The sequence below is a fragment of the Schistocerca nitens genome, chromosome 5, assembly GCF_023898315.1.
Source record: "Schistocerca nitens isolate TAMUIC-IGC-003100 chromosome 5, iqSchNite1.1, whole genome shotgun sequence".
Classification (NCBI taxonomy): domain Eukaryota; kingdom Metazoa; phylum Arthropoda; class Insecta; order Orthoptera; family Acrididae; genus Schistocerca; species Schistocerca nitens.
The window spans coordinates 565,587,221-565,598,283 of record NC_064618.1 but is presented as its reverse complement, the minus strand read 5'-3'; positions in this window follow the sequence as shown (position 1 = coordinate 565,598,283).

The following is an 11,063-nucleotide window of genomic DNA, read 5'->3' as shown; positions in this document are numbered from 1 at the left end:
ACATCTATTGTCTTTCTAGTTGAGAGATTTTTTTTACTACCTTATGAAATGCCATATGGCTAATGAATGGTGTTTCATGCCTTCTTTTGTACATATTTGCTCATTTTCTTTAATATCTAGTTTCTAGCTGCACTGCAGCATTGGTTATTATAAAATTTAATAGATGTACTAATATCACTATTTTCTGTCTACAGACCCAGTAAAGAATACGTTTCTCATATACTTTCTTAGAAAAGAGAGCACAAATAGACATTTCCCTTCACAGGAATTGCATAAATAATTTTTTTAATGACTTGGTAACTTTCTTGCAGAGTAAGTTTTTGTGATGCATCACTCTAGTGTTAAGATGTGACATAGGTATTAGACATGGCCATTTTTAGTGTAATATTTTTTCTGCTTGATCTATGTCATGCTTAGGTATAAGTTATAGCATTAGCTGCTGCTGTTTGCCAGGCATAGTGCTATTAAATTTCACTTTGTATTACTCTGTTAAGCCAGTTTTACTACCAAATTATTTTCTTGTTTGCTGCGCATTGCCTTATATTAGTTGTAATATTGCATTTGCTTTGCTAATTTATGCTGCTTGCTTTGCCATTTGTACTTTTTATCATTGCTGTTTGTGTTAATTGTTTTGTGATGCTGCATTGCCTCGTTCGTTAGTTTAGCATCTGAGCTGAGTAGATTTAAGTTAGCTTAAGATGGGGTAGGCTATATGAGAGAACGAGTTGTGATGAATTGGAAGAAATGCATTGAGAAGCTATAAGAAAATGGTTTGGCCAAAAAAGTATTTTGAAAGAGGACATGAGCAAGAAAGTAGGGTTTAGGGACAACAGGTTTAGGTAGGATTTTCTTGGAAATAAATGATGAGGTAAGATAATGGAAAATAAATAATGAGGTAAGAAATATGTGAACATATAAATACAGAAAGCATGCTTGGATAGGATTTTTTTGGTGGAAACGAATGTTGAAATAAGACAAAAGATCTATGGAATGATGTTTTAGGTTGGACTGCAGTACCAAATGTTACACTGAAAACAAATCCTGCCCTTTCCTCTTGTGTTATTCTGCTATGTGTTTGTGTACTCTTGTATATTTGTGTTTTTCCTGTCTTTATGTGTTTAGCTGATATGAGTTATGTTGTGGAATTTTTCTAATAATATGTTATTTTCTTTGTAAAGATGTTTAGACATTATTTATTCTGTTTTGTTTTAATGCTCATGTGTGAAGTTGATGTTTCGAAAGATATTCTGATCTTTTATGTATGTACTCATGTCATAATTCCAGTAACACTGATGTATATGTTATTTCGATTCTTTTGTAAAGCCTGTACTACAAATGTTATCTGTATTGTTATGTTCTTTAATGATGTATTTTGTACCTTTGTAATTGTATTCTTATGTTATAAAATTGTAATTGACACCAGTTCATCATATTATTAACTCGTAAGTTCCATTTCACTGCACTCGTTTCTGTTGGTCATAGTATATGGACAATATGTGAGAAGTAGGGACTGTTAGTGTTTGCGCATGTGTTAATAATTCAGCAAGGGACTGGATAACAGCACACAAGTGGTGGTTATGGACTTTCTATATTGTCCGCAAGACTCTTCGATGGTGATTGTGCACCTGCACAGTCGCAACAGATGGCTGCTGGCCGTCTCTACAAGGACTACAGTGGGTCTGCATCTTTGATGGCCCACCAATACTGTAATCTCTACCAGGACAACAGTGGGTCTACTCTGTGATGACCTACCTACCAATATTCTTCAAAACTTCGACTGACTCTGTTGTGGGTTTGCTCTGTTGTGGCCCATTACCTGTCTGCATGTCAAGAGTCAGCACTGTCTTTCCGTTGGAAGGACAACGCTACTTCTTCAAGACTGCATGGAAATCCACTACTTCCGTGTGCATTCTCTTTTACTGCTCAGACTTTCAGAAAAAAAAAACACTGCAAATTTACTGTAATGAATGATCAGGACTGTCTTTATGGACTGTGAGAAAATTTTAGTTTTTAACCAACATTGTATCAATAAGTGTGTGCATTTGATTTCTTTGTTACTGTAATTATGAAATTTTTTTTCAAATCTGTATTGGCCACCGCCCAAAACAATTTGTACGATTTTTTTGTGGGGAGCATGGGGGCTATGTAAGTAGGCTGTATAGGTTTTTTATTGGTAACGCCACGTAGCGCTCTGTATGAAAATCATTGGCTGTGCTGTGTGCAGTCTGTGGCTAGTTTGCATTGTTGTCTGCCATTGTAGTGTTGGGCAGCTGGATGTGAACAGTGCGTAGCGTTGCGCAGTTGGAGGTGAGCCGCCAGCAGTGGTGGATGTGGGGAGAGAAATGGCGGAGTTTTGAAATTTGTAAAACTGGATGTCATGAACTGCTATATATATTATGACTTTTGAACAATAGTAAGGTAAATACATTGTTTGTTCTCTATCAAAATCTTTCATTTGCTAACTATGCATATCTGTAGTTAGTGTCTTTAGTAGTTTGAATCTTTTATTTAGCTGGCAGTAGTGGCGCTCGCTGTATTGCTGTAGCTTGAGTAACGAAGATTTTTGTGATGTAAGTGATTTGTGAAAGGTATAGGTTAATGTTAGTCAGGGCCATTCTTTTGTAGGGATTACTGAAAGTCAGATAGCGTTGCGCTAAAAAAAATATTGTGTGTTAGTTTAAGCACCGTGTTATATAATTGTTCAAAGGGGACGTTTCAAGTTTCCAACCGATTTCTCATACACAAAAAACAGTTGACCGGCGTTGCCTGGTGAAACGTTGTTATGATGCCTCGTGTAAGGAGGAGAAATGCGTACCATCACGTTTCCACCTTTGATAAAGGTCGAATTGTAGCCCATAGCGACATTGATGCTCGCTTTGGTCGAGATCCAATGACTGTTAGCAGAATATGGAATCGGTGGGTTCAGGAGGGTAATACGGAACGCCGTGCTCGATCCCTCGTATCACTAGCAGTCGAGATGACAGGCATCTTATACGCATGGCTATAACAGATCGTGCAGCCACGTCTCGATCCCTGATTCAACAGATGGGGACGTTTTCAAGACAACAAACATCTGCACGAACAGTTCGACGACGTTTGCAGCAGCGTGGGCTATCAGCTCGGAGACCATGGCAGCGGTTACCCTTGACGCTGCATCACAGACAGGAGCGCCTGCGATGGTGTACTCAACGACGAACCTGTGTGCACGAATGGCAAAACGTCATTTTTTCTGATCAATCCAGGTTCTGTTTACAGCATCATGATGGTCGCATCCGTGTTAGGCGTCATCGCGGTGAACGCACATTGGAAGCGTGTATTCGTCATCGTCATACTGGCGTATCACTGGGCTTGATGGTATGGAGTGCCACTGGTTACACGTCTCGGTCGCCTCTTGTTCGCACTGACGGCACTTTGAACAGTGGGCGTTACATTTCAGATGTGCTACGACCCGTGGCTCTACCCTTCATTCGATCCCTGCGAAACCCTAAATTTCAGCAGGATAATGCACGATCGCATGTTGCAGGTGCTGTACGGGCCGTTCTGGATACAGAAAACGTTCGACTGCTGCCCTGGCCAGCACATTCACCAGATCTCTCAGCAACTGAAAACGTCTGGTCAATGGTGGCCGAGCAACTGGCTCGTCACAATACGCCAGTCACTACTCTTGATGAACTGTGGTATCGTGCTGAAGCTGCATGGGCAGCTGTACCTGTACATGCCATCCAAGCTCTGTTTGACTCAATGGCCAGGCGTGTCAAGGCCGTTATTACGGCCAGAGGTGGATGTTCTGGGTACTGATTTCTCAGGATCTACGCACCCAAATTGCGTGAAAATGTAATCACATGTCAGTTCTAGTATATATTTGTCCAATGAATACCCTTTTATCATCTGCATTTCTTCTTGGAGTAGCAATTTTAATGGCCAGTAGTGTAAAATTCGGGAGTAATAGGATTGCTGATAAGACATGTTATGATCAAGTAAACTCTTTAAGATTTTCGACTACTATAGAAGCTTCAGATGTGGAAAAGTAGGTAATTTAGGTGCGAGAGATAAGTAACGGAAATCGCTGCACTTGGAAATTAAGGGAAATAAATGGGCGACGCTGGGAATTCCTGCTCGGCCAGAAGCGCATAATACGGCGGAGCCAGCCACTGGGGACCAGTTAGGCGTCCTGTCCGGCCGGGTTTTAACGATTTTCATTTATGGCCGCTGCGTGACAAACTGGTCGCGGCACCTCACCGCGGCTCCCACGGGACACCAGGCCGAGGTACCTGCAGCCCTGGAATCGACGGTGCCAAATCGATCCGTCGAGCCTCGTTAGGTACCGTTTTGAAGACGAATCGCGCTCTAATTTCAGTGAAATGTTTGCTAAGGACTTCAGTACAAACAATTTTTGGGTTGTGCTAGAGTGGAGTTACTTTCAAATTTATTAACCCATTCTGCGTCTGCGATTACAAATGGCATCATTAAATATTCCTGGCTTTTTTAAGCTTCCCAATGCTTCAATGATACCGTTTGGCATCGCTTCGTGTAGTTCCAAGTTTGGCCAACAGATCACAGTGGCGTTTGCTTTCATGACTCGACGTTTATTTGAAGTGCAGAAAAGAGAAGTGTCGTGCGTTGTGCTACTGCATTTGTGAGTGAACAACAACTGTTGTGTTTAGTTTTATTCTGTGTATACTGAAATTCTTGCTTATGGAACCAACTTTACCTAGTTTCTCAAGGGCAAGGGAAAGAAATAGGGTAAGTTTACAATATAGTTATGAAGGCATTTTTTTGAGTAATTATTATGTAATTTCTAATGATGCCATTTGGAATCATTATTTTATTCATTAACCAATAGCTTCAAAACAACTTTTGCAATGGAAATGACATATGTGCAACATATACAGTAAATATTCATCATCATCATCATCATCATCATCATCATCATCATCATCATCATCATCATCATCATCATTTAAGACTGATTATGCCTTTCAGCGTTCAGTCTGGAGCATAGCCCCCCTTATAAAATTCCTCCATGATCCCCTATTCAGTGCTAACATTGGTGCCTCTTCTGATGTTAAACCTATTACTTCAAAATCATTCTTAACCGAATCCAGGTACCTTCTCCTTGGTCTGCCTCGACTCCTCCTACCCTCTACTGCTGAACCCATGAGTCTCTTGGGTAACCTTGCTTCTCCCATGCGTGTAACATGACCCCACCATCTAAGCCTGTTCGCCCTGACTGCTACATATATAGAGTTCATTTCCAGTTTTTCTTTGATTTCCTCATTGTGGACACCCTCCTGCCATTGTTCCCATCTACTAGTACCTGCAATAATCCTAGCTACTTTCATATCCGTAACCTCAACCTTGTTGATAAGGTAACGTGAATCCACCCAGCTTTCGCTCCCATACAACAAAGTTGGTCGAAAAATTGAACGGTGCACAGATAACTTAGTGTTGGTACTGACTTCCTTCTTGCAGAAGAGAGTAGATCGTAGCTGAGCGCTCACTGCCTTAGCTTTGCTACACCTCGCTTCCAGTTCTTTCACTATGTTGCCATCCTGTGAGAATATGCATCCTAAGTACTTGAAACCGTCCACCTGTTCTAACTTTGTTCCTCCTATTTGGCACTCAATTCGTTTATATTTCTTTCCCACTGACATTACTTTCGTTTTGGAAATGTTAATCTACATACCATAGTCCTTACATTTCTGATCTAGCTCTGAAATATTACTTTGCAAACTTTCAATCGAATCTGCCATCACAACTAAGTCATCCGCATATGCAAGACTGCTTATTTTGTGTTCACATATCTTAATCTCACCCAGCCAGTCTATTGTTTTCAACATATGATCCATAAATAATATGAACAACAGTGGAGACAGGTTGCAGCCTTGTCTTACCCCTGAAACTACTCTGAACCATGAACTCAATTTACCGTCAACTCTAACTGCTGCCTGACTATCCATGTAAAGAGCTTTAATTGCTTGCAAAAGTTTGCCTCCTATTCCCATAATCTCGTAGAACAGACAATAACTTCCTCCTAGGAACCCGGTCATCTTGCTCGAGGAAGTAAGGAAAGAACTCAAGAGCAGTGGACTGAATCAGAAATACATCTCTTATCGATCAAAGTATAGATCACCGATCAACGACTTTAAGGGATTCCACGATAAACAATAGTAGGACTGCGCCTTGTGGCGTCTTCTTCAAGACACGTCTTATAAGTGCGCTCAATGGTTTCACAAAATAAAGAAAAAGAGAGTTACAAACAAAATACATTTACTGGCCTTCGAAGCAATCTCCATTAGCCGCTGAACAGTTCTGATGTCGGTTGCAAAGCTACTGGAAACTGTTAGCAACTGTTTCTTGTAGAGTCACTTGAAACACTATGGGCACTTGTTGTTAGTTGTCCACATCATTATACCAGATGATACCTGGTGCTTCCATTACGATCCGGAGAACATCCGTCAGTCAATGACATGGTGTTCATCGTCTTCCCCACCTCATTCAAGTTGAAATTCATGATTGATCAAGCCCTTGCTGTAGCTCGCAAAAGGTGATCGACATCGTATTAATCTTATTAATCTTGGCTCTAGTCAGCCGATTTGTTCTTTTGGTACGCGGGGAAAGCGATGAACACTGTACCATTGACTGTCGCTTGGTCTCCAGGTCGTACTGGTAGCACCGGTGTCACCTCCTGTAACGATGCGGATATCCTACAACGTGTGACCACAGTGCTTCGAGCAATTCCACAAGAAACGTTTACTGACGGTTTCCAACAACTTTGCAGCCGATTCTTGGTGATTAATCTGAAGACCGGTAAAGGTATTTTGTTTGTAACTCTTGTTTCCTTTATTTTCTGAGATCATTAACTTAACTTATCAGAAGCACCTTGTAGAAATGCTTTACAGTTTCTTAACGTAGACTCAGGTGGCCGTAAACAGACAAGAATCTATCAGGGTCTCACTGTACTGCAGCTCTGTGATTGGTTACATTCAGACACATAACGCAATGACAGTACTGGTTACGGCGTAAAACTGTTTTAACATAGCACCTGAAGGAATCGTAGCACAATTGGAATTGCGGTTCATGTGCCCAGTTTTCAGGAGAAGAGAGTCGTTTGGATGTACTCATTACAGAGGAACTGCTCTTCTAAGGTCGGTTGTGGTTGTAAGCTTATTGATACTGAATGGTCTGACGACATATTTGGAGAACTCTCTTGGTTTCCAGCAGGCAGGTTTTAGAAGAAGAAAATCGACAACAGATCGGCCACCTATTATCAGGAAGATATTGGAATTAAGTTGATAGATGTCATTTCATCGACTTCATGAAGGAATATGGCTGCATTGAAAACAAATATTTTGGCAAGAGTATTATCACGTTGACAAAACTGCCTGTAGGTAAATTATGAGTCTGGTAGACGGTGAAATGTCAGCAGGAGTGTAGGCAAAAACCAAGAGCCCGATGAAGTTAAAGTTTTTCCTCCTTTGAGTTTAATCTCATCCCAGAGAGAGAGTTAAGTGAGATAAAAAAAAATTGGGCATGGAAATTGACTAGGCCGCAGTATATTATAGCCTCTTCTGCGGATGCAGTACCAATTGGCCCCAATGAAGAAGAGTTCAGATGTTGAGCGTATTAATACAGAAGACCAAATAAGTTTGCCTGAAGATACGCCAGAACAAACCACATATCTAACATTCAAGAGAAGCAATAAGGTTAATGGCAATTTAGTTGTATAAATCGATGGTACATCTTTTGAAAAGGTAAGGGATTTCGAGCAGATAGGAGTTCTGTTACGTCATATAAGTCTAATGGATTATTAAATATTGGTAGGAATCCCAGAATGCAATAGGGAACATTTTTCACATGCTAAACATCTGTAATCTCTTTTCAATGAATATTAAATCCAGCTCGTGCTTTCATATTGAGCTGAGACATGGTCATTAACCCAAAACACGCAGTGGAAAGGTAAGCCCTTTGAAAACCCAATCTGAGGACTATATATTCGAATCCTCTGTCTTCTTCTACAATGTTTTTGTCCTCTCTGCCCCACTGACTAAGGAAGCCATTCCCTGATGTCCCAACTTGTGCCCTATCATCTAGATAGTGTTTCCTCGTCGATTCTGCAGAGAACCTCTTCATTTCCTACCTCATTAGTTCACCTAATCTTCAGCATCCTAAAATGCTTCGATTCTGTTCTTTTTGAGGTTTTCCCACAGTCAGTGACTCATTTCAACTTCTCATTCGAGTCTACTACCGGTTCTCACAGAAATACTCTGTTGTCGGCAAACCTCAAAGATTTTATTACTTTTCCAAGAACTTTAGTTCTCTTTCTAAATTTCTCCTTCGTTTCATTTACTCTTTTCTCAATGTACAAATTAAATAACACCGGGGAGAGGCTAAACCCTATGTTACTCCCTTCTCAAGTGCTACTTCCCTTTCATGTATTTCGACTCACATAACTGAAGTCTGCTTTCTGTTCGAGTTGCAGATAACCTTTCGCTTCTTGCATTTTATCCCTGCTACCTTCAGAGTTTCAAAGAATGTACTCAAGTAAGCATTATCAAAAACTTTCCCTAAATCTGCAAACGCTATAAATGTAAGTTTATCTTTCTTAACTCTGCCTTCTAAGATAAGTCGTAGGGTCATTACTGCCTGGAGTGTTCCTATATTTTTACGAAACCCAAACTAATCTTCCGTGAGGTCGGCATCTACCAGATGATCGATGACAGTAAATCCAAGCTGTCGGATTGTTGCAGATGTCTCAGCGCTCGTGTGTGGTCCGGCTTTATCATACCGAAGGAGAGGGTGCTACATGTATAGATGATCTCTTCGAATTCGTGCTTCTGCTTTCAGGGTCTCGCAGTACCTTAAAGAGTTTATGGCGATGCCTTAAGGCATGAATTTCAAATGCGCCGCACCTTGAACATACCAGTACAACGTGAGCATGACTGTCTTCTGATGACATGGTCTTGAATTTGTAATTGGCATTGTTGATCCTTTGTGGCAATACTCCATTGATGATCTTTTGTTTTCGGGGTCAAAATAGTGAATCCAGCTTTCGAGATTGTCACACTATTGTTAAAGAACCCATCACCCTCATGGTCAAAACTTGGAAGAAATTGTTGACGAATGTCCAGTCTTCTCCGTTTCATGTCAGGAGTCGCCATGCGAGGTACTCATGGTTTTCTGTATCGCAGTTCTGCAATGATAGCCTGCACACGCTCTCGTAATATGCCATACATCCCTATGTCTGTGTTATTCGATGATTTTATCTGATGAGTCCATCAACCCGATTACGACGAGTCTCTTCGGTTACCGTACGCGGTCGTCCTCTCCGCGTGACAGGTACCAGGTCACAAGTTTTTTCAAGCCCAGTGCATGTCTCAACCGAATGATAGAGGATGTAGGATAATTGTGCAAGGGTTTTGCAAAGCAGGATCATGTTGTGATAGTGAGTTGAGCAGGAAGTAGTACTATTAGCAATCAGGGCTATAATACTGAGCGTGACCTGGTAAGAATACCATCTGCAACGAACCATACGAATGTTGGTTTGGTTCCTACTGGAATGCAATGTGATTGACCCCAATTGAACAGCTCTATCTGTAGATTAGAAACTGTAGAAACATATAAGACTGCGTAATTTTCGTATTTGTTATATTAGTTTGAAGTACAGAGAGTTTCGAATTGGCAACTTCCGGAAGCGAATGTCTGCAACAGTTCTATTTGATAAAAAAAATATAGCTTTCGAATTTACAGGGACAAAGGGACGTGTCAAAAATTCTAAATTTTCTAGAGAAAAATTTGGCATTAAATTAGGATTACTATTGGGAAACTATTTAGATATCTGTGTGACGCAATGTTTCTTTCTTAGCCTGGAGTAGTGGGCACGCTGCGTCGAAACTAAATGTTTCACCCGACGTCTGCACGCACAGATGACGTTCAAATCGTTCTGGAGCAACTGGGCAGTCCATGCCGAGCAGTTTGTGTGGTCGGTCCGTGCTGCTCTGCGAGAGGCAACGGTATCAGCCGGTATCACCGCGTGCCTTGGGTGGCTGTTTTTTGGTAAACGTTGTATTGTATGAAGTACTGTATAAATCATGCAATGTAGGTTTCACGGTCGGCGTCTTCTTTTAATGACCTCTCTTTCATGCTAGACAAAAAAGAGTTGTCATTAAAAGCTTGGTGGACAGAACCAAAAAAATCTGTGAGCCGGATTATTTGCGGGATGACTTAAATTACTTGCGATCGACCCTCTAGAAAAATGGGTATGGTAATAAGGAGATTAATCGAGCACTCCATCAAAGAAGCGAACAAACCGGAAGTACTGAGCAACTCCGGCTGCCATCTGGGAAAGTTTTTCTCCCGTTCATTAATAAAATTACGGATCGTATCGGAAAAGTTTTGTCCGAGTAAGGAATCGAAACGGGTTTTAGACCCAGCACGAAGATTAATGAATATTTAAGAACGGCAAAAGGTGTACGGCACTGCCTAGCAACACCTGGGGTATACACTCCTGGAAATTGAAATAAGAACACCGTGAATTCATTGTCCCAGGAAGGGGAAACTTTATTGACACATTCCTGGGGTCAGATACATCACATGATCACACTGACAGAACCACAGGCACATAGACACAGGCAACAGAGCATGCACAATGTCGGCACTAGTACAGTGTACATCCACCTTTCGCAGCAATGCAGGCTGCTATTCTCCTATGGAGACGATCGTAGAGATGCTGGATGTAGTCCTGTGGAACGGCTTGCCATGTCAATTCCACCTGGCGCCTCAGTTGGACCAGCGTTCGTGCTGGACGTGCAGACCGCGTGAGACGACGCTTCATCCAGTCCCAAACATGCTCAATGGGGGACAGATCCGGAGATCTTGCTGGCCAGGGTAGTTGACTTACACCTTCTAGAGCACGTTGGGTGGCACGGGATACATGCGGACGTGCATTGTCCTGTTGGAACTGTGGAGACCTCACGCCCCACGTGTTGAGCAATTCGGCGGTACGTCCACCCGGCCTCCCGCATGCCCACTATACGCCCTCGCTCAAAGTCCGTCAACTGCAC